This window comes from Phocoena sinus, chromosome 12, assembly GCF_008692025.1.
Source record: "Phocoena sinus isolate mPhoSin1 chromosome 12, mPhoSin1.pri, whole genome shotgun sequence".
NCBI lineage: Eukaryota > Metazoa > Chordata > Mammalia > Artiodactyla > Phocoenidae > Phocoena > Phocoena sinus.
Window position 1 is genome coordinate 18,432,701 of NC_045774.1, and position 25,653 is coordinate 18,458,353.

Genomic DNA, 25,653 nt, shown 5'->3' on the forward strand with positions numbered 1-25,653 from the left:
TGCCGATGCAGGGGACACGGGTTTGTGCCCCGGTCCGGGAAGATCCCACGTGCCGCGGAGCGGCTGGGCCCGTGAGCCATGGCCGCTGAGCCTGCACGTCCGGAGCCTGTGCTCCGCAACCGAAGAGGCCACAACAGTGAGAGGCCCGCGTACCACAAAAAAAAAAAAAAAAAGCTAGGAAGCAGCCAATGGTTGACAAAAAAGAGATATGAGAACTGGGAGGGGAGAGGAGGTGGATAGTGGGTATGGACAGGCTGCAGGGAAGCAAAGCGACGTCATCGCAAAGTGGCATCTCTCAGAGCTGTGCAGATAGAACCAGGGACCTTGTCCCTTGCCGCAAGTTGTGTTTGTTCTCCTGTGACAAGCTGATGGGGTAACCTATTGCAAAATCTTTTGTAGTCTCTTCCACTCCAAAACAGAATATAGACATTGACATTGTGCTCTCAAGGTCAAAGCAGTAAAAGGTTGTATGTGAAATGAACTGGATGCTTCACAGACTGATGACCCAAGGTTGGACAGTATAAAAGAAAAGGCTGGAGTAAATGGCGCTTTGGGAAAGTTGGTTGTTTTGGGAACAGGTCCTGTTTGGGGGAACACTTTGGCAATATCATTTGAATAAAATGTATTCATATTTAACACCCACAAAAGTCTCCATAGATGTGTGTACAAAGTTTAAAACATGCATAGAAGTTGCCTAAAGTTCTGGTATTTTTTCCTGTATTATAGTCTTCGTGGTTAAACAAGCAAACAAACAAAAATTAATCTCATAAAGCATTCTAAAAATATTTACAAAATTAAGACGACTATTGCTAATTCTCCTACCATCTTGAATATCTTTCTTTTCTCATATGTTAACAGGACATGGTGGAGGTTTCCGTCTGGCTTGGGGACATTTGGTGCTTCTCTCTTCTTACAAGATCCTGTCTTGATTCTTTGAAAGGCAGAAGATAACTCATTTAGCTGGGTATTGCTTCCCAAGTATCTATATTTACTCTTTTATATCTCTATGAAAATTCCCCTTTCTCTTATTCTTTTTATGCATGTAAGGGCCACTTTCTTCTGTGGGAAAGAGTAACTCCATGTATAGCCCCAAACCAGTTACCGTAAATCTGAAACCCAACACTTGTATCATTTTTACTGAGACTGTCAGCCTCTTACCATCCTCACAGTGGCCCATTCCAGTTAATGTTTTATCTCCATGGAAACTCAAAGGCATATAAACTAGGCTCTGACTTTATTTTAAGGCCTTAGGCTAATTGGTTGATTTTCCTAAGATATCGTGTAACAAGAATTCCACTCCTTCTACCTCTTCCAGTCCCCCTCAGGATGACTGAGAAAGAATTGGAAGCTCAATGCTCGATCACATTTTGATCAGGTGTAATTTAAATCTTTGAGTCTGGATACGCATAGGGAAGCAGGAACAGTGGAGTTTACTATAAGGCTTGGGGAGTGCTGAATTATTCTCCATAAAAATATGAGAGGAAGTTAATCTTTGTGTTCACATCAAGAAGAATACTGAGAAGCTGGGGTGGGTGAGGCTAGGGACATGGAGACGAGACAAATGACTTTTAGAATAGAAATGTCTAATATTCAGTTCTAGATTTTTGGTGAAGAGGCAAAGTAAATCTTTTCCTTTAACATCTCTTCACGAAAGTCTACTACCCACTCAGAAGCTCTTTTAATATAGAAATCAAGGAAAGAAACTAAAACTGGGCTCAGCCTTTGGGTTAGCATGGAACAGGAAGCTCCGATTCATCAGGGCCAGGAGGCTGGAGTATCCCTGACAGTGAAAGTCCCGGAAGAAGTTACAGGAATCTTAAAAAAGGCAATGCGTTTTCTCTGAATTGTGTTATAGGAATTGGGGCCAATTATACCAAGATCTTAACGAGGCAGCATGACCCCAGAGGGCAGCTGATTATGAATCTATAGTCCTGGGTAGGTCTGAAGGCTGGCTCAGCTACATGTTAGCTAGTTAATATAAAGAAGGTAAAACCTGGTTTCTTCATTGGTAAAATTGGAATCATATTTTTATAATTCAGGGTCATCAGTTGATGCTTAAAACAGATGAAACATTGTTGAAGAAAGTGATATTCTCAAAGTAGCACTGCCCTCCCCCCCATATTACATTTGAATTGTAAGGAAAAATGTATCTTTACAATTGAGAAATTACAAGTGATCTTACAATTGACACATATCCAAGAGATCAAACTTAATATGGCCAAAGAGTGTGATAATGATACAGAGATTTTGTGGAAGAGCATCCTTGTTTTTTGAGAGATGCATGCTGAAGTATTTAGAGGTGAAGTGTTATGTACAACTTACTTTAAAATGTGCCATATATATGCACACAGGTAATATGTGTATGTGTACATGTGTTTCTCTCTCTCTCATAAATATATGTCTCTCTACATATATATGTATTATATAAAACATATATATGTCCTATATATACATATATATCTTTCTCTCTCTCTCTCTCTCTCTCTCTCTATATATATATATATATATATATAGTGCAGATATGGCATGCAAATCGGGCAAAATGTTAGCAATCAATGAATATAAGTGAAGATTATATGTATTTATTGGACTGTTCTTTCAGAAATTTCAAAATAAAATGTTAACCGTGTAAATAACTAAAGTAAAATACCTAGCATCACATCAGGTGCCGTGTCTGTGCTCGTTTTGTGTTGGTTACCTTTTCTCTCCTTTTTCCTCTACTACATTTCTTCACTTTCCCCCAGTTGTGATAAACCCTCATTATGGTTGTCTAAATATACCTTGGGTCTAGTTTCATTGCCCTAAAATAAAAAGTAGCTTCTGAAAAAGCATAAAGCACAAAAAAGGTAGAGTGCTGTAAAAATACCCCGAGTGGCACTAATTGACTGCTCTGCAAGGTTGTTCTGTTCTCCAAAAGGGGCATCCCACGGTGTTGCATGTTAAATACTTGGCAAAATTAAGAGGAAGAAATCAGTAGTTTAGAAAAAAAGATACCCAGAATATAAACATTTCTCAATAAATACCGAAATAGAGCAAATATTTTATTTCAGAGTGCTGATTTAGCGATGCAAAACCAAGATTATCTTTTCTTGGAGCTTTTCTCCGCAAAGTAATAGGTGTTAATGCCTGTGGAAATGACGAACATTTATTTGGAAGTTGCCTCAGGGGTCTGAATTATGTGCACAGTTAATTATATACTATGCCAAAATTAGATACTATGGCAGAAATATATATTTCTGCTAAATCTACTGGCCAGCTTAACTCGTGGCCAGTGTGTGTCTTGATTTTTAGGATAAAAGCTCAAGAGTTCTGGGATAGCTTTTCTTTGCTGTGCCTACTTCATACTCTTAAAGCTGGAATGGATATAGGAAAGAGGCAGAAGGAATATGCCGGGTGGGGCATGATTCCCAAATCGTGACCCTTTGGGCCATGATTCTCTTGAATTCCACTTCTTCTCTTGGTCACTTTGTAAGATGAATCATTTTCATAATTCTGCCCTTAATCCTCAAAGCTCCCCTGGTAGAGGGAAGAGAGTGGCAAATTATTTATCATCCCAGCTTGCAAAGCGAGAAAACAGAAGGAATCATGGGGAAATTATTTTCTAAAACTATGCAATGAAAACTCAGTCTATCCTTCTAGCTTTCTTTTACTCCATGTATATGAAGCACTGTGTGAAATATAGAGAGATGTGAGGAAGAAAAGAGTTTTGGACATCGTTTCTGCTAACTAAGTAATAATAACAGGAACAGCAACAATATAAGATTGTGTGAAATTGCTATGCAAACTGCGAAATTCTAGCCATATACAAGCTGTTATTATTTTTTTCATCAAAGTTAACCATCATGGTCTTCATCCTCCTCTGTGTTTACAATGGTGGAATTCTCAGGAATTGAGGAAGAAAGAAGAAAAATTATTTACTGTTTGGGAAAGCTATAAGTTTTGAGTGAAAGCCATCATACTGAAGATTTTTCAAGACATGGTTGGGCAAAGAGTAGGACAGTTGTGTTCAAAGGGAAGATGTCACATGTGTGATGAGGAATGAGAGGGAGGATAAAAAACTCTCTGCTGGCAGCAGAATGGGAAAGTAATAGAAAACATGGCAGTCAGGGTTGGAATAAAATGTGAGAGGATGGGAGGTCCAGCAGTTGGAAGGCAATGAAGCCCCTAGTCTTTGATATTAATGGGATTCAGGAAGCAATAAAGAGCAACTATAGGATTCTAAGAAAAGGCAATATTGTGATAAAGTGATGCTTGGGAAGATGAAGTCTTTTCAAGTGTTTTGAATAGACTGTGGACAATTGAAACCAGAAGAGGAAGGAGGTTTTTAAAATAGAGCAGATTCAAGGAAATAAAGATCTTGCTTTGATCTGCGATGTTAAGATCGAGACAATGGATGTTTTGAGAGCACACCTGGGACAAATGCTCAAGAAGTAAGGCTTTTGCTAGACCTTAGGTGTGTGGGAACAAAAGAAGGCTAAAAGGGATCTAAAGGCAGAAACGATTCCCCCTGGGAGCCTGAAAAGAAAGACAGACCTATGTGAGACTCAAGTGTGTTAGATGAGACTGGAAAGCAGATTGGCATTAAAATCCGGTGCATTTGAGATCTTGTCTCTCGCAGCCATCATCGGAAATCTGCTGATCACTGTCTTCTGCTCTCTCATTCTCTTTCTCTCCAGAGTTGCTGTGAAAGAACCTTCTCTCCACCTCAGAGCTGCAGGGCTCCAAGCGTCCCGTTGCCGTCTCCCATTACCCGGACAGTCAGTACCAGGGCAGTGATTGTCAGTTTGCTGAGGCGTGCATTTTAGGTATTGCTGTTGTTTTTTTCTTCTTGTTTTGTTTCAGAGAATTTCAAATAGCAAGTGATTTTAAAAATGCCTCATTGATGTAATCTCTGTATTGCTGGCCCTTGTATTCTCCTTGCAAAGAAAGCATGGAGTCCCCTGCAATGTTCTCCTTCAGTTCAAACATGCTGCATGGCACAACCTTAGGTATGGGCACACAGAGAAGATGCAGTGGGTGCTGTGATGACCTGGAACTGTGTCCCTGTATGGGCCTCCTATTCTCCACACAAAGTCCCATAGTTTTCTCTCCCTGCTGCTCAGTATTGTGGGAAGAAAGAAATTCTAGAACCCTGTTTTTTAATTTATCTTTTTGTTATATTATGCTAGGATGGTACCCAAACAGGACTCTTTATACCATCATATCATTTATTCATTATGAAAATGATCCTAAGTGTTTTACCTAAGTCCATAGCGGCCTACACTGGGGGACATACAATACCCACTGAACTTACATAGAATCTTTGGAAATAAAAATATGCTAAGTTTATATAACAGTGTTTATATAGCTCCTGCTGTGTGCCATGTACTTTATTTAATTCTTATAACAACCTTATAAGGCAGATATGATTATTATCCTCCTCCTTATTGTTTTCAGATGTGGAAACTGAGGTACAGAGAAACAAAATAACTTGCCCTAGGTTATATAGCTGATACTGGGGAAGGTGGGGTTCAATTCCAAGCACTCAGGTTCCAGATTTGGGGGTTGTACTCTCTCTCTGAATGAAAATGGAGATATGTCTACCTCCAGGTAATACTATTTATGAACAGATTAAATCCTGCAATTTGTAAACTTGGAAAGAAGCTTCATATGTTGAAAGACAGCAAGGCTTCCATCCTACCTCCGTCTTCCCCTCATGTTAGCCCACTTTCACATTTTCTTCAGCCATAGGGGTGGGGGAATTGAGGCATTATGGATCTTTCTGCAAATTCCAAGGCCATGGTTAAGGCCAGGGCCTTGCCCCATAATCCTTAACCTCCCCATCTCAAATATGGATGCCCTGGGATACTCCTTGTAGATGCAAAGAGAAACTCAAGATATAAGGAGAGTGTACATCAACTATATCTCAATTTAAAACATGTAAAAAAAAAAAGATATAAGAAGAATGGATGAAGGGTCATCATCCTGTATGGTCCCTCTGTCATGTCATCTTTGTTTCCCTTTGCTGTCATATGATCAGTCTTCAAATTCCAAACGTAGGGCTTCCCTGGTGGCACAGTGGTTGGGAGTCCGCCTTCCGATGCAGGGAACGCGGGTTCGTGCCCCGGTCCGGGAGGGTCCCCCATGCCGCAGAGTGGCTGGGCCCGTGAGCCATGGCTGCTGAGCCTGCGCATCCGGAGCCTGTGCTCCACGACGGGAGAGGCCACAGCAGTGAGAGGCCCGCGTACCGACAAAAAAAAAAAAAAAAAAAATCCAAAGGCAGCTGGTATAAATAACTCAGCTAAGCACTCTCATCTCTTCTGGACAGAGGCTATCATTTCAGGACATCACTGTGCTAATTGATTTGGCTGCTTCTGAGTCACTTGCCCAAGTCCAGTTTCACCAGTGATTGCCCATCCATGCAATTAAAACATAAAGGCGGGGGCAGGGGTGCAGGGCGTGGTGCTGGGGCTTCTTCCCTGAGCAGAAGGCTGTGGGCTGGGCAGTTTCCTAAAGAAGAGGTCTCTGAGTATGACAAGCCTTCTGACCTCCGTACGCGAGACACCTCCATTCCAGCCAATGTGTGTGCTCAGTGCATCCCAAACCTATTTTATACTTTGTTTTTGATTTATGCCTTTTCCTCCTTCAGTAGTATCTCTTCACTTCAATGGCCTAAATCCTTCCTATCTTTGAAAACTCAATCGAAATTGTCCAAAAAGTCTTCCAAGCTTATCCCAGCTGGAGGTGGTTGCTATCTGATTATGGGCTCCCATGATACTTTAATTTATGTACCATTTATTTGGCACATGGCATTTACTGCTTTCCCTAGCCTAATCATGAGTCCATGACTCATCTCCCCAACTACACTATATGCTATTTGAGTCTACATAATAGGTACTTAAAAGCCTGTTAATTGAGAGTCACTTCTACTATAATCTCCGAGAACTCACTGGGATCCTAGTTTTCTCTTGCAAATCAATATTCTGAAGAGCTGCCCCATTCCCCTGTGATGCCAGTGTTACAGACATGTGTCAATGACAAACCCAAGAGTAGAACTCTATGTTAACCAAAGGGAAAGGGTCTGCATAGATGATTAAGGGAAAAGGTATCAGAGGAGGCTCTGACAACGAGACACAATGACCTTGATTACCTGATTTTAGGGCAGCAAGGATTTTAGACTCCCAGAATCCAGCCCATCCCAAGTAAAGCCACCAGAAACAATGGCGCTAAATGGGTGGATTATCAGAACTCTTTTCCACTAAGGTCGTGCCATCCAGCAAACAAATATAAAAGAGGAGATTCATGAACTAGAAAATCAATTTAGAATCTAGGGGGAAGCCAAAGGCTATCTTAGCTTGACCTTTAGCACACAGTCTATTTCAGACTAAATTTTATTATGGAAGCACATTCCACAATAGGCTTGTAGTGAGGAATAGAATCTAATTAGAGCTGACAACGCTCCTAGCCTTAGCAGAACTAACAGTCTGAATGAGAACCTGGCTTGGTGGGAATCTGAAAGGAAAATAGGGTGAGATTATAAGGAGACAGAGTATCTCCAGGGAACCCAAGGAGTGGCTAGGCAGGCACACTGTAGTTACATGGATTAGACTGTGCATGGTTAAAAAGTTAAGTAACTCACTGCACTGGCAAAAGGAGCTAAATAAATGCTATATATTTTTTTTTGCGGTACGCAGGCCTCTCACTGTTGTGGCCTCTCCCGTTGCGGAGCACAGGCTCCGGACACGCAGGCTCAGCGGCCATGGCCCACGGGCCCAGCCGCTCTGCGGCATGTGGGATCTTCCCGGACCGGGGCACGAACCCGTGTCCCCTGCATCGGCAGGCGGACTCTCAACCACTGCGCCACCAGGGAATCCCAATAAATGCTATTTTTGAAGTCTGTCAACAAAAACTCAAGTGAGAACAGAAGTAGCTAAAATTTGTGGATGAAAATCAGAGAAAATACAAGACAAAGAAATGGTTTAGGAAAATAATTCTTTGAAATGAAAGGATTAACATGAAAATATTCTACTCCTTCTCTAAGGGTCCTAAGGAAACAATTTTTAGAACTGTGGTGCATGTTTGCTAAAAAAATTTTCAGTTCTGTGATTTATTTTTTGGCATTACATTTGATTTGAAAAGAAGGTAAAAGTCTTATAATCATTGTACAAAGAGTCAGATATAAAAGTATAAAAAGATAAAAATGACTCCTTACTATTAGGCAATGAGTCAGCATGGGTCCAAGTTTTGCAATATAGATCTCTTGGCATCAACTCTGGGAAAAGGCTTTCAAACTCTAAAATCCTATAAAAATGGAGAGAATAATTACCAAATTAGACCTATTGCTTTTCACGTAGTAAGCACTTTATTAGCCATGTTAAATTGTACACAGAGAATTAATTTTGTTATTTCTTTCTCTCTTGAGTTATTTTATTATCTTTTTTCTTTTTTTCTTTCCTTTTCTGTTCTTTTTTATCCTCCCTCTTGGTAACACTTGTGCATGATATAAATTTAGAAGTTTCCCCATTTTTATTCCCATATAGCCACTTTTGTTGGTTTCTTATGTATACCTCTAGGGTTAATCTATGCACTGATAAGCATATATGCACAAATAGAATTATGTATTACACATTAGTCTGCATTTTGGTTATGTAATTATATTTGTACCATGTGAACTTTTACATAATCGTCTGCCTTATCTGTCTTAGATGCCATATAACATTTCATTGTCCATATTTATAAGTTAAAGATATATATTTAATTACCCTCTACTGATGCACATTTCAGTTGCTTCCAATTTTTGTTATTTTTATTTCCAGCAGGACTTCAATTAATATCTTTGCACAAAGACATTTTGCATGCGTGGGAGTATATCAGTAGAATTAATTCCTAAAATTGGAACTTTCTGGGTAAAACAGTAGGGTGCATCTGTAATTTTGATGGATATAGCTAAATTGTTCTTTATAGGATTTCTAGCAATTTACATACATAACAACAAAGAATGAGAATTGCCAGTGTTCCCATGCTTATATTTAAAGTAAAAAAAAAAATCATTGCCAATTTACTCAGGCAAAATGTTATCTCAGTATTTTATTTTTCTTATTTTATTTCTTTTCTTGAACAACCAGCATCATTTCTAAAAGTATTCTTCTATATTTTAATTACATTAATTAAAAATTTTAACAAAGCTTAAAATGTATTAATAATTTACATCTTATATAAATTGTCACATTTACACTTCAACTCTCATAGTTTTCTCTGGGCCTCTTCACTTTTCTTAAAGTGGAGGCGTGTATTAACACCAAGGTGACTTTTATTCAGCATGTCCCTATGTTCTTTGGCAAGCTTATACATTTGTTCCTTTGTTATTTGTCTTTAAGTGTCAAAATATTCATGAGTACAGTCTATCTGGTTACATTAGCCAATAAATGATTGGCATCAATGGGGGAAAATGTCAGAATAAAGCTGAGGGTTATCCATTTTTTTCCTTTGAAAATGATTATAAAAGGATCATTAGGGCTTCCCTGATGGCGCAGTGGTTGAGAGTCTGCCTGCCGATGCAGGGGACACGGGTTCATGCCCCGGTCTGGGAAGATCCCACATGCCGCGGAGTGGCTAGGCCCGTGAGCCATGGCCGCTGAGCCTGTGTGTCTGGAGCCTGTGCTCCGCAACGGGAGAGGCCACAACAGTGAGAGGCCCGCGTACCGCCAAAAAAAAAAAAAAAAAAAGGATCATTAGAGTTTTTCCCCTGTGATGAGCACATTTTGCAAATTCTTTATGTGACTTCAACTCATAGTTAAACCTAACTTCCCTATTTCATCTTAGAAATTCTTCTCTAGTCTCAGGAAGGGAAGGAAGATAAGCTATTTGAATCTTTTAGGGGGTTCTGACGTCAGTAAAGAAGCCCCCACAAAAGGAGATGACTTTTACCAGGAAAAGAACATACTTCATCTTTAGTTACACATATACGGTCTGCACTATCAATGAAAATCTCAGACCTTCTGGTGAATGATTGATGCCATCCCTCATGTCCGCTGAAAGCCTCCCTGGGCATGTGCAGGCTCCATTTTTCTAATCTTATTTCCATGAAAACGCCAGTAGAAAGTGACAGCCTATATCTGGCAACATTGGACTGTGTCACATGACTCAACAGGGCAGCTCAGAGGTGGGCAAAGGAACTGTACTGGTCTCTGTTGTCAATTTTATTGACAGAAAAATGAGTCATTAAAAAAGGGCATCTGAAATTATAGACCTAATTTAGTTCCTGTGTATGAACCAGCAATTCAGTAAAGCTTGAGAGCAGTTTCCATGTACCTAAGTAGCTGAATGTACCTGGTTTAAAAATCTGTTGAGTCTAGTCCCAAGAAAAGTCAGAGATCTGCTGTTTTCTCTCCCCTTCTCTAAAACATATTGCCAGCAAACCTGGAAAATATTCAGCTCTCTGCAAGATGGCATCACCTGACTAAGAAGTACTTTGTACACAGCCAATAAATATTTAATGCTTTATTTTGAAAATCCCTACTCTTATTCACTTATATTGCAAAAATCCTCCATCATTGATTCTGACAAAAAATAATAATCAGAATTATAAAACTATCATTTATATGTCAACAACCTGAAAGTTTGTTTATTTAATGCTCTATTTTGATTTCATAAATTAGATAAGATATAGATTTAACCTTCAGGACTATACATAAACGGGGAATCCTTGTTTTAACTTGCTTTGTTTACACTCTTTGAAGTAGGGTGTGACTTTATCTGTTATAGGTTTGGGGAACTTACAAAATTTAATGACCCACTGGAATTTATTTATTCTTTTTCATATGTAGAATAATGAAATCTAACATGTTCATGGGTATAATGACATTGACAAGGCATATTCTTATTTGAAGTTTAAAAAAGTGGAGGCGAATCATTGGGTTTAAAAGAGAGAGAGAAAGAGAGTACTGTAAATGTCTTAAACATTTAGGAACATTTAAATATATCTTATAACTCAAGGTATTTAATTGAATAAAGTCGATGAAGGATAATGTGCAGTTTGTGGTGTCTTTTCCTTAATTCTGAAAAAAATCTAGTGACTTGCAGTACCTTTTACAGCAGAGATCACACCCACTCTCCCAGTGAGCTTGTGGCTGAACTTGAACCTAGAATGAGCTTGTAAAAGGCCCTGCTACAAAAGTCCGAGAAAGGCACCTTAATGGATAATGTGTAGTGTTCTGCAGCGTGAGTCACTAGGGTTTCGAAGCAACATCAATTTGGCCATAAGACGTTTCCACGGTTTCCACACTTATCATTCTCTAACTTAGTAATAAGCCCCAATAAAATATGACCTGAATGGATTATAGTGAGAGAAGAATCTGAAGAACACTCTTTTTATAGTTTCCTGTCTTATAAAACAGTTGACTGACTCCTTTTGCTAAGGCTATCCTAACTTTTACTGTATGGTGCAGTACGAGGTCATCGGCTCTCAGTATTTCAGGAGGGTTCTGTGTTGCAGTCAGATCAATATTGTGTGTCTCACCTGTGTTATTAGAAGAAAGAAATATCAGCCTAAGAAAGGGAGTGAAAAAAAATGCTGGAGAGAGGCATACACAAACAAAACAATGCCCAACGATGCCAATATCTATAAAATGCATGAAATGCACAAAAGTCTGCATCACTTATGGCTAAGTAACAGATGAAGCTGTCAGGTAAAAGTAGAAAAGAAACAGTTGTAACGTAAGTGATCCTGCAGGGCTGTTTGGAGAATAGACACAGTGCATTCAACTTTCCACTCGTTAGGGAAAGCTAGGTGATTGAACCAGATTGGAGCAGTTTGTCATGGTGTGATGGTTTAAAGGTCACTCAGTCACACTGAGGTCCTTTTGCGGAAGATTCAGCGTCTAGTTAGGTTTGCTGTGCCATGTGTGTGACCTTTTCATTGACAGGAATTCCCATCTGTACGTCCTGTTCATAACAGAGTGCACTACAAATGGGGAGAAGGGGCCAGCTCCCTGTAGCACCCTACGTGCTCCCTCTCCCACCTCAGTCCTCTCTCCCTCTCTGCTCTCCGGCACCTGGCTTGATTAGCTGCTGCCTCTCAACTTCCTTTATTGGGTGGGAGGCTCTACTGACGGGCTTCTTGGTGCCTATATTGGAGGAGGAAAGTGCTATGAAGGACCTTGCACCTCAAGCATTTGGCAGAGAGGTACAGGCAAGCCAGGAGCCCCCGCTCCCCCCTGGGGCAGTGCAACCTGCCAATAGGCATCCTTGTGCTTGGGCTTTGACTGCTGCTGATGCCTGAGTCATGCACAGAGAATCCCTGGCAAAAGGTCACAAGGACCTGTTTTTCCTGAGCATTGGGAAAGCCCTGTAGCGACCACTGATGAAAACCATTGGAGACCAAGTTTACTTTCAGTTTTTTTTTCCAAAGAAAATCAAAGAGAGAGAGAGACACAGAGAGGAAGAGAGAAAGAGAAGCGTCTAAGTTCAAGGCTAATTGAATGGAGGCTGCACCGTGACCATGAAAGCTCCTATCCATTTTCATATTCTGATACCTTGGAGACCAAAGGTTAAGAGTCTCAGAATAGGGAAGTCATCTTGTTTTGAAATTCTTCAAATGTTTATGTCCGGGTAGAGAGCTCTGGTCGTGACCAAGTAGTTGTGTAACCTTGAACAACTGACTTGCCATCTCTCTATCACGAGTTCCTTATTTGTAAAATGCAAATAGTAATGATTTCTACAATACAGTTATCGTGAAGCTTCAGTGAGACAGTGCCTCTGATGATGCAGCATATGATGAAAATCCAATAAACATCACTTAGCAGTATTATGATTTCAGGGGCACAGAATAATATATTTTTTTGTAATGACTACATATTTTCTAGCTGTTCTATGCATAGACTACTTTTATTCAGAAAAAAATAACCTTCAAGAAGTGCTTTTATTTCCCCAGGGGCTATTAAAATGTCTAGTCCTATTATAAAGATTTTTGCTTTCAGCCCAACAGACATGCTCAGAAATGGAACGGACTCTGGGGCAGACAGGGCCACGGGTTTAATGACATCAGGTACATAGCGACTCCCACTTTAGGCAAGTCTGAAAATACCCTTTCTGCCCTTCTTAAGCCAAATGGCAAGGCAAAATCAAGCAAGCTACACAGCCAAGAAATGATTTCTGGGCTCACGGGTCTGTTTTCATTAACTCTTTATTAATTATGTATTCAGTATTTATTGACTTCTCTATGAGAAGTGTTGTAGGCTAGCTGGCATTGGGACTCTATTTAAAAATATATCAGACACAGTCTGGTGACCTCCAGGAGCATATGCATAGTAAAAAAAAATATCACGTGCAAAACTTACCACAATAAACATAGGTTTGGAAACTGCTTATCAGAGATATGTAAACACGAGAGGTCAGAACATTCACTTTTTTCTACAGAAGTTTATAATTATGCTTTGAAGAAAAAGATACTCAGGAGGAGAAATGACATAAACAAAGGTGTGAAAATGCTAAACATGATCACTGTTATAATAAAACTACTAATTTGCAATTTCTACTATGTGCTAGGTTAGGCTATATATATATATATATATATATATATATCTATATCTCCTAGATATATAGGCTAGAGAGTGTGTCTTAAGAGTCAGCAAGAGATTAAGCTGCAAAGGTAAGCTGGGATAAGAATAGGATTTCTAACCCTTCAGTAATGTCAGCCCTCCCTAACAAGAATGAAGGGATTTTCTGGTCTGGGGTGAACTTATGGCAGTGGTGCCTGGTGGAAGGTGATTGAGTGTAGGTCTGGTCTGGTGGGTCAGCTTCTAGGATTCAGCACTTCACAGCAATCCTATGAGGTAGGTAGTGAAGGTTTTGTTATGTCCACTTTCAGCTGGTAAGAATGAAGCACACAAGACCTAAGTGATGAAACCAAAGGCCCTTAGACAATTTCAGAGCTGAACTAGTATCCAGGTCTTGCTTGGTTGACTTCCAGTACACTTCCATTCTCAAATCCAGGTTGTTACCCTGTGGCTCTGAAATACATGGTGTTGTCGATTTTAGAGAGAAAGGCAGAAACTTTATGGACAGAGATAACTGTAATAGGTGACAATAGGTTACAGTAAGTGGCACCAAGCCCAGTGTGCTTGGCTTACTTGAATTGCATGTAAATTATAGAAACGCTAATGGTTATAATTGTGCTAATATTTGTTTGCAAGGAGTTATAGGGGTGGCTGTAAAGAACTTGGGAGAGTTCAAGGACCTTAGCATTCAGAACTCATAGGTTTGAAAGGTGGGAAAAGCTTTGAGATCATCTGACTTCTTTATTTTATCAGTGAGGAAACTAAGGCTCAGAGAGATCAGGTGAATTGCCGAGGTCATATGGACAGTAAGTGGGGGAGGGCTAGTTCTCTTTAATATATATTAATTAATTAATTAATTTCTTATGAGGAACTGGCTCACATGATTACGGAGGTTAAGAAGTCCCATGATCTTCTATCTATCTGTAAGCCAATACCTAGGCTTATACCAGTGGTGTAATTTGGTCTGAGTCTGAAGGTCTGAGAGCCACGGGAGCTGATGGTACAAATCCTAGTGCAGGGGCTAGAGAAGATGAGCTGAGATGTCCCAGCTCCAGAGTGAGGCAGAGAAAAAAATGATCCTTCCTTCTGGGGGGTGTTGTAGGCAATTTTGTGTTTCTGATATCCAGACCAGAATACTCATGAAACTCCAGTCATGGTTCTTCTGTGCTCGCCATGACCGGTGCTGTGTTATTTCGTTTCACACATAGATTCATTTTCAGAAGATTTAGGGACACATGCTGTAACTCTTTAGAGTGCCTGATGACTGGTCCAAGCTGAGCAGGTGCCATGCCCCACTGTGCAGTAGAGGGCAGGATGTGGAGTGAGGAACAAGCCCCAGGTTTCCCTTTTGTAACTGTGTGATTTCTCTCCCATATATTGACTGTGCCTCATGCCAAGCTTGGACCTCTGAAGGTCAGCTCCTTCCCCTGGTCCGCCTCAGGATGGCACAGGGTAATGTAGCCAGGAAATACACCACCTGTTCTCATGCAGTTTGTCTGTGTACTCATTCCACACCATCTAACTGGAAACCAGGAACTCATCTGCTCTTCCCAGGAGCTGAACTTCTACAGCTCTCAGAGGGGCTCCCAGGCATGTTTGCTGGGAAACTCAGGGACATGCGGGTCCAGTCTATGAAGCATAATCAGGCTTTTGGGCTCCTTCCCACAGACACATACACTCTAGAGGGCAAAGACCTTGGAAAGGTGTAAAGCCAAGCACAGAGTTACTGTTCCAGTCTTTGGATTTGTGCCAGCAACTCCACCCCCAGGTAAATGTGGGATAATGTGTTCGTTCTACTTTTCACAGGCAAAGCAGATCATAGAAATTATTTGATGGAAAGTAACTGGGAGTTTTGCCGAGCTCATTTTTGGTTCATTATACCATCTATTGTTCATACGTTATCACATAATGATCACCTGGTCTGATTTCTTTACCCCATGCACACGGTGGTGGTTTTTCCCCTGTTGTTTATAAGTGTAGATGGTGTGACAGAACCATGTTCAAGGCTGAATTTTAAAATGTGATCATCTTAATATTGGGAGAAAGATTCTTTCTGATGAACACAGGTCTTCTGAGGAATTGTTAACTGACTTTGTCACGAGGCTCAACTTTCAGCAGGCAGAAAAAAGAAAAAGAAAATTACCATCATGGGCTTAAGTTTGAGTGACTGGGAAGAAACGCAAGATAAAGTGAAATGGTGAAGAATGTGGGAAAAAGTAATCCTGTCATCTTAGTGTTCAAAATAAACTAAGAGGAAAATATAGAGAATAATATAGTATACAGATTTTTAATTATCAGAGAAAAATAGGTACAGTTCCATGACTGGAGGCTTTAAAAAGTAAAGACTGCTCAAAAGAAACTAGTGCAGCAGGAGAAGGCTTACTGTCTACTTTTAGAAGGATTTTGATTAGAAAAAGGAAGGACCAGGGCATAAAGAAGACCAATTTTTACAGACCTATAAGGGGAAGTGTTTTCCAAAAAGACTGAAGTGTGTCCCTACTTTATTCATCTTCATAACTTTAGCACCTATTGTAATGCTAGGGTCACCACATTTCTTTCATTGGTTCTGCAGTTTGGAGAAGGTTTATCCCAGGTTCTTATAATAAGGTGCTGATGTGATCCCGTCATCACTGTGGATAATCATAATGAAACATGGAGAATAAGAGAGGTATCAAAAGATGCAAAAATATTGTGACAGAGACACCTAGTTGATCACCCCAACAGCTAGTCTCCTTTTCTTCCTTGGTAATGGAACTCTGATTTCATCTGGGGGTAATACATCCCATGAAAGGCATACACGAGGACTTCCCTGGTGGTCCAGTGGTTAAGTCTCAACACTTCCACTGCAGGGGGCATGGGTTTGATCCTTGGTTGGGGAACTAAGATCCCTCATAATGCATGGCACGGCCAAAAAAAAAGCATACACGTCTCAGCCTGTCTTACAGCTTGCTAGGGCCATGTGACTATATTCTGACCAATGAATTATAACAGCCAGTTATTAATGTGCTAGTGTGAAATATAAGATCTGGTATTAATGTGACTTCCGGGTTGACTGAGATCACTTAGCTGGGAAGAGTGGTCCTTTTGTCTCTTTGCTGTTCTGTCTACTGCCATCCTGTAATGAAGCCCTTTTAGAGTCTAACTTATATGCTCAGAATAGTGAAGAAGAAAGGCTGAAACCTGGATTCTTGATGGCTCCATGAAGCCATCATACCTAACTCTGAGCTGTTTACCTCTAGATTTCTTCTATTTCAGGAAAAAAACCACACTTCTATTTGATTATGTTATTTTGGAGTATCTCTTATGCAGTGAACTTAACCCTAACTGATAAAATTTCCAGAGACTAGAGATGGTTTTCAGAGACTAGAGATAAGCATGTGTAAATTCCAGGAAAAATCCTCCAGGGCACATTCAATAACAGTAATTCTTGCTAAATTATGTAATTTTTTTGGACCTTGTTATCAGATTAGTAGCTTTTCTTTTTTTTTTTTTTTTTTTTTTTTCGTACACGGGCCTCTCACTGTTGTGGCCTCTCCCGTTGTGGAGCACAGGCTCCGGACGCGCAGGCTCAGCGGCCGTGGCTCACGGGCCCAGCCGCTCCGCGGCATGTGGGATCTTCCTGGACCGGGGCACGAACCCGTGTCCCCTGCATCGGCAGGGGGACTCTCAACCACTGCACCACCGGGGAAGCCCAGTAGCTTTTCTTTAAGAACCAACATTTTGGGAAGACTTACAACTTGCTGGATGCTGTTTTAAATCCCTTACGTGTATTATCTTTTGTAATCATCACAACAGGTACTTTAAAAAACCCCATATAGCAAACAATAAAACAGAGGCAGAGAGGTTTAAATAACTGATCCAGTGGAGCACAGTTGATGGAGACAAGATACAAGCTCAAGGAATCTGAGATCACTGTCTTAGTTCATATACTACATTTTGAGGGGAAAGACACAGATAACAAGTGAATTTTAATTTTTTGTGCATTGGATACAATCTCATAAAAGCGGAGTGGAGAAATGATAGATGGGCATTTTGATGAGTTCAAGTTGCCCAGCCAATGTCATCCTGGAAGGAAGTGTCTTGGTACTTGTCAAGGTGTCTTAAGCCACTTCTGTTTAAGAATTTTATTAATGGCTGAGGACACATCAGGTCTATTTATCAAATGTGCAAGAACTAGAATAAATTTAGCCTGGAAAGGAGAAGACTCATGGAAACATGGGAGGTCTCATCAAATACTTTTTCTATAATTTTAGAGCTTTAGCAGCCTCCAAAATCACTAATGCCTTTCAGGAATGGTGGGAATGCAAAGTGGTATGAGACCTATGGAGACACTATTTTGCAATACTGCAATATTTGACAATATTCTGTTAAGTTACATATGCATTTACCCTTTGACCCAGAAACTCCACTTCTACATTACTAAAAAGATACACTGGTGAAAAAAAAGAAACAAATATAAGAGCACAAATTCACAATGCTGTCATTTGTACACTAATGACATATAACCTATTTTATTTAAGAAATAAAATTCTAAGGAAAAAATAAAAGTTAGATGGACAGGGGAATCTGTAGATTAAAAGAGACTTAACCAGTTGCAATGATAGGCTCTCATTTGCATCCTGATTCAAACAAGCAGAAAGAGAGAGACAGAGAGAGAGAGACAGAGAGAGAGAGAGAGAGAGAGAGGATGCACATGTTGGAGAAATGTGAGCAATGCCTGTATAGTTTAAGATATTTAGGAATTATTTGTTGTTACAAAGTCACAGTCCTTATATTTTAGAGAAACTGTGAATCATTATGGATAGTTTTATATGATACCTGGGATTTGCTTCGTTACAAATCCAGGAAAGAGGGAAACTGGGTGAGGATAAAGATGAAATAACATTGATCACAACTTGGTATATTTACAGCTGGGTATTGATTACAAGGGCATTCATTATTCTATTACAAATCAAGTCGTGTACATGTTTGAAAATTTTCGTAATACAAAAGTAAAATTTAAACCTATCTCTCAATTTTAAATAAAATATTTTAATTTGCTAAAAAATTTTTCCACTTGAAATGTACAGATACAGATCTTTTAAAAAGAAACTTATCAAGAAGGAAAAAAAATAAATCAAGAGTAAAAGGGTAATTGAATTTAAACACAGGTTTCACATTTGATTTGCAGCAAAGCTAAGGAGCAAATCTGGGACTCTGGAAACTTACTCCAGCGTTCTTTTTATTTTATGACTGACTTGGCAATGATGTCGAAGGGAGCACACTGTTTTCTGAGTCGCTAGAGGGGAAGCAATCAAAGTTATACAAAGGTATATTTTGATTCAAAATAACAAAAACTTTTCCTCCAATTGAGGCTATTGAGAGCATAATAGCTTTTCTCGAGGTTTTGGACAGCCCAGGTCTGGATGAATACACAGGTTGACACTTGATGGCCACCTGATAGGGATGTTGTAAAGAGAATTCCTGTATCAGCTTGGAGGCTGCACTAGCGGAACTTGAAGCTCCCTTCCTACTCAATGATGCCATAATTCTATAATGAGATGATCCTTCTTGTTTCGACACATAACTCATAACTTGCTGGAGGGCTGGCATGTGCCATGGGAAACATTGGCACCTGATTTGAAAGAAAAACACTTGATTTGCAGATACAGACTGATGCAATCCTTCACACACCAAAAATTTAAAGAGTCAAATTATTAATGTTAAATAATTCCAGTTTTAGTAGTTTTGGGTTTAATACTTATATTGAATTCCTAGAAAGTATAAGGTGTTTGGCCATAGACTATAAAGGCCCTGGTCCAAGTGCTGAATGTGTTTGATACCTCTAGCTTCTCCTCCTCCCTCAAATGAGCTGTTTTTCCTGTATGGAAGTCTGCTCCTAGACAAAGTTCTGTTACCCACCTCTAGAGCTAAGTGTGAGCTTAAAGCAACATGTCACCATTCCCAACCATTTTTAAGCTTTATTTCTAACCAGAATAAAAAGATTTATTAAAAAAAATAATTCCTGAGAAATCAGAAATGAAAGAGGAGTTATTAAGATATTACAACTGATACCACAGAAAAATACAGAGGATCATAAGAGACTGCTATGAACAATTATACTCCAACAAATTAAACAACCTAGAAGAAATGGATAATTTCCTAGAAATCTACAAGCTACCAAGACTGAATAATGATGAAATAGAAAATCTGAACAGAATGATGACTAGTAAGGAGATTGAGTCAGTAATTAAAAACCTCCCAACAGGGACTTCCCTGGTGGCACAGTGGTTAAGAATCTACTTGCCAATGCAGGAGACACAGGTTTGATCCCTGGTCCATGAAGATCCCACATGCCCCGGAGCAACTAAGCCCATGTGCCACAGCTACTGAGCCTGTGCTCTACAGCCTGCAAGCCACAGCTACTGAGCCCATGCACCACAACTGCTGAAGCCTGCATGCTCTAGGGTCTGCATGCCACAACTACTGAGCCCATGTGCCTAGAGCCCATGCCCTGCAACAAGAGAAGCCACCTCAATGAGAAGCCCGCACACTGCAACGAAGAGTAGCCCCTGCTTGCTGCAACTAGAGAAAGCCCACACACAGCAATGAACACCCAACGCAGCCAAAAATAAAATTAAAAATTAAAAAACAAACAAACCTCCTAACAAACAAAAGTCCAGGACAGAATGGCTTCACTGGTGAGTTCTACCAAACATTCAAAGAAGAATTAATAACAATTCTTCTCAAACTCTTCCAAAAAATAAAATAGGAAGGAGAACTTCCAAACTCATTTTACGAGGCCAGCGTTACCCTGATACCAACCAGACAAAGATACCACATAAAAAGAAAATTACGGTTCAATATTCCTGATGAACGTAGATGTAAAATTCCTCAACAAAATGTTAACAAAGAGAATTCAACAATACAGTAAAAGGATCATACAACATGACCAAGTGAGATTTATTCTGGGGATGCAAGGATAGTTCAACATCCACAAATCAGTCAGTGTGACACACCACATTAACAAAATGAAGGATAAAAATATATGATCATCTGAAAAGATGCAGAAAAAGCTTTTGACAAAATTCAATATCTATGATAAAAACTCTCAACAAAATGAGTATAGAGAGAGCATACCTCAACATAATAAAAGCCATATATGACAAGCCCATAGCTAACATTATACTCAATGGTGAAAATCTGAAAGCTTTTCCTCTAAGATCAGGAACAAGACAAGGATGTCTACTCCCACCACTTTTATTCAACATAGTATTGGAAACCCTAGCCAGAGCAATTAGGCAAGAAAAAGAAAAATCATCTAAATTGGAAAGGAAGAAGTTAAACTGTCACTATTTGCAGATGACATGATATTATATATAGCAAACTCTAAAGACTCCATCAATAAACTATTAGAATTAATAAGCAAATTCAGTAAAGTTATAGGATACAAAATCAATAGACAAAAATCTGTTGTGTTTCTATACACCAATTACAAACTATCAGAAAAGTTAAGAAAGCAATCCCATTTACAATTGCATTAAAAAGATAAAATACCTAAGAATAACTTTAACCAAAGAGATAAAAGACCTGTATATTGAAAAGTACAAAACATTTATGAAAGAAATTGAAGAAGACACAAATAAATGGAAGGATTCCATGCTCATGGATTAGAAGAATTAATATTGTTGAAATGTCCATACTAACCAAGGAAATCTACAGATTCAATGCAATTCCTATCAAAATTCCAATGGCGTTTTTCACAGAATTAGAACAAACAATCCTAAAAATTTTATGGAACCACAGAAGATCCTGAATAGCCAAGGCAGTCTTGAGAAAGATGAGCAAAACTGGTGGCATCACACTCCCTGATTTCAAACTATATTATAAAGCTATAGTAACTATAAACAGTATTGTATTGGCATAAAAACAGACACATAGATCAGTGGAACAGAATAGAGAGACCAGAAATAAATCCATGCATATATGGTCAATTATTTTATGACAAATTACAAGAATATACAGTGGGGAAAGGACAGTCTCTTCAATAAATGGTGTTGGGAAGAATGGACAGTCCCATGCAATAGAATGAAACTGAACCAGTATTTTATACCATACAGAAAAATTTACTCAAAATGGATTAAAGACTTTAACATAAGACCTGAAACCATAAAACTTCTAGAAGAAAACATAGGTTGTAAACTCTTAGACACAGGTCTTGGTGATGATTTTTTGAATCTAACACCAAAAGCAAAAACAACAAAAGCAAAAATAAACAAGTGGAAGTACATCAAACTATAGAGCTTCTGCACAGTAAAGGAAACCATTAACAAAATGAAAAGGCAACTAATGAATGGGAGAAAATTATTGTGAATCATATATCTATTTAGGACTAATATCCCAAATATATTAAAAAACAAAACAAAACAAAAAAATCTTACACAGTTCAATAGCAAAAAAACGCCAAACAATCTGATTAAAAAAATGGGCAGAAGATCTGAATAGACATTTGTCCAAAGAAGACATACAGATGGCCAATAGGTACATAAAAGGATTCTCAACATAACTAATCATCAGAGAAATACAAATCAAAACCACCATGGGATATCACCTCACACCTGTTAGAATGGCTGTTATCAAAAAGACAAGAAATGACAAGTGTTGGAGAGGGTGTAGAGAAGAAGAAACCCTTGTGCACTATTGGTGGGAACGCATACTAGTGCAACCACTATGGAAAACATTAGTGAGAATCTTCAAAAAATTAAAAATATATAGAACTCCAATAAGATCCACGAATTCCACTTTTCGGTATTTACCTAAAGAAAATGACAACACTAACTGAAAAAGATATATATGCCCCCATGTTCATTGCTTCCAAGACATGGAAGCTACCTGAGTGTTCATTGATAAATGAGTGGATAAAGAAGATATGGGCTATATATATATATATATATATATATATATATAAATATATATACACAGTGGAATATTATTCAACCATTAAAAAATCTTGCCATTTGCGGCAACATGGATGGACCTAGAGTGTATTATATTATGCTAAGTGAAATAAGTCAGACGAAGGCAAATACTGTATGATCTCTCTTATGTGTAGAATCTAAAACAGTAAAGAAACAAAAAAACGCAAAGACACCAAAGGTCATAATAGGTACAGAGAACAGACTGGTGGTTGCCAAAAGTGAAGGTTGGGAAGTGAGGCAAATGGGTGAATTTTTTTTTTCAGTTTAAATAAATTGAATAAAAAATTTAAATAATAATAATTAAAAAAGAATCCCTAGTGTCAACAAATAAACAGGGTGAGGGTTGAGGTGGGTGTTCTGAAATGACAGAGTGTAACCAATCCAGCTATTCTGGTGATTCCACAGAGAGACTAGCCACGTGGCCTATATCAGAGACGGTCAGGAGCCCTGCTGCTCAGGCTGAAGGTGACTGCCTTCCAGGACCTCAGAGTTAGCCTTGCAATGAATGGTTCAGGAAACATAAGGTGCTAGACTTCCAGAGGTCTGTAAGGGAGTCCATTCTGTCCCTGTGATGCTATTAGCTTCTCTCTCTCTCTCTTTCTAGTTGTCAGTGGCATGAATCTCAGCTCCATTCTACATGGATTATTTCTGATCTGATTCTAACAGCCCTAAGATTTTAAGAGATAGATATAAAGACCAGATGGATATTACAAGAAAATCGGATTGTTCTGCAGTGAGTGAGATATGGAAAGGCCTTTTCCCAACCAAGCAGTAGACAGAATTGTCATAGTAAGTTGTGTTTGAAATAAAATGGTTCATAGATCTGAGGTGACACTGCCTTTTGTAAAGTGTGAAATTGGTCCTTCTGTTGGACAGAATGAGGATCAAAAAAGAAAAAAGAACACAAATAGTTTACTCTCTATTTATTATGTTATTATCTGCCTCAATTCACAAATATCTACCTATACCTGTATCTAGAGCGATAAGATTCTATAAAAGGCTACATATTTACTATGTTTTCATGCTTGGTCCAGAGCAAATCTGGTTTGAACCTGCAGATAAATTATCCCCAGCTCTAGAATGCTATAGGGTTGACTTTAAATAGGCACCTGCTAGATTTCCAACATGACAGATGAAAGTGTCCTGCATCCATTAGTCAATTATGTCTCCTCTTTTACACTTCAGTCCATACATTAATGCACCCTTGACACTTTTTCAGTTCACTCTTCCATCTTCCTTAATCATTTTGGCACGCAACTCACTTGCTTCTTCTGCCACGTCTGCCAACATCCTTGGCATCCCAATCAAGTTCATGACCATTTTGGCACCCTACACATAACACTTTTTATTGAAGTTTTTACACATATATTTTTATGCCTCTGAACACTGTAACTTTAACCAACTTTACATTTCCCATACGGAGACCATAATGTTGCACTGCAAAAATGTGGGCGTAACCAATATTTGCTATGCCCCAACGTGTGTGGGGACAGCTTTTATCTGAGATTCACCCTTCTCACCATCCCTGTCATCTTTACTCTTCCGTAGAGTCTAGCATCTATCAAGGCTATGATGGTAGAAGAGGGCTTTTAAAATGTAATCAGGCTGAAAAGTAGATGCACTTCTATTTTAGGGAAAATTCATGAGAAAACTGGCAGGAAGCTCGTCTTAGTGCAAAATATCTGCTTATTCCTTTGTCTCTGCTCTATAGGCCAGATCACTTCGAGGGACCCGCCCTCTTTGCCAATCTCCCAGCTTTCAAAGGCCTCTGTCCAGCAGTGGATCAAACACCTAGTAACTCACCCAGGGGCAGAGGTAAGTGGAGACAGCCGTGATTGCTATTTACTCATTTGTTTTTGAAAGGCTGTAAAGGGGCTGCAGGAAAGGGTATGCAGGTCGAAGATTGGGGGTGTTCTCTATCCAAAAATGGGGCTCATGAATGCCCTATGACCATGGATGGAGCTAGAGGGCAGGTTGGAATAGGTGAGAGAAGTTATTTCCAAATCACCATGATCTTGTGGACTTTGAATGTATTATTAAATATTATTAAAGATCCTCTAGGATTCCACGTTAACATTTAGGCAGCTAACAGTTAAATCTTTAAGTCCCATAGCAAGTGGTGAGTGTTGGTGTTTTACTTGGGAATGGTACAATCTGAAGGTCTAGGTGAAGTACCGCTTTGGACTGGAGAAGGAAAAGGAGTTATTTCCAGAAGAAGGTGTTAAAGCAGGGCTCTGGGCCAATTTGTTGAAAGCCAGTTTACTAAAATTAACTTCATGAATGACCAATTTCCTGACTCATGAGGGTTTTGTTTATAAGTTTTAGTATAGTTCCTGCCGCTACCTCTGCCTCTCCTCGCTCCTGCCTCTGAACTGGACCCTGCCTCTCTAACAAAGGAGCCTGGGCAGACCTCTGAGACGGGGCAAGGGAAAGCACAGGACGATGATGAAACTAAAACTTTTTAAACATTCCCCCAAATTTTGCAAATTGGGCATTTGGCAAATTGTTTTGGGCAAATTGTTTTTCAGTGTAAATCAGTGGTTCAGTAAATTAACTTGCTTCCCCAAAGCAGAGCTATTTCTTAATTGTCCCTGTCTTTCCTAGCACGGGCTCCTGTCTCTTTCACACTCAGTTAAAATAAGGAGGGATGAGATCTGTGAAGACATGCACACCCAGCTATGCACACCACAAGATGACACGATTATACCTGGGTGTACAAACCAGTTATAAAATCTGAGTCTCAAGGTGCAGAAAGACTTCTCAAAGGTCATCGCTTTCCCCACTGCTACAATCTTGCCTTATTGTGAGGCAGCTTAGAAGCAAAAATCACCAGAATTCTTGTGTTTAGTCTTTCTGACCACAGTGGGGTTTTAGTTATTAGAGTTGAATAATCAAATTTAAGAATTATCCCAACCTGTATCCCCAGGCACAGTTCCTCTCTGATTTTCTTGGCTGTGAATCTTTCCCACTAAGTGTCCTGAGGCTCTATAAAAGCATTCAAGGTCATTGTTCCCTCAAGTCTCAAATGTCTTAAATGCCAGTGTCTCCCACTGCATGTTCCTTTGGCTGCTACACATTCTTATCTTTTATTGCTTCCATCAGAATCTAAGCCTGTTGGAAAGGTCCTTAAAGGAAATCTGAGACGTTCAAAAGAAAGTGCC

At 39.4% G+C, this 25,653-nt stretch overlaps 1 long non-coding RNA gene across 1 annotated transcript in view; it reads left to right on the plus strand.

Moving 5' to 3' along the window:
* Positions 1 to 24,299, plus strand: part of LOC116763802 — a 131,566-nt gene extending 107,267 nt beyond the window's left edge. The window contains exons 2-3 of the long non-coding RNA XR_004352622.1: positions 4,677 to 4,805; positions 24,204 to 24,299. This is a non-coding gene — a long non-coding RNA (uncharacterized LOC116763802). The remainder of the gene's footprint in view (positions 1 to 4,676; positions 4,806 to 24,203) is intronic.
* The last annotated feature ends 1,354 nt before the right edge of the window (positions 24,300 to 25,653 follow it).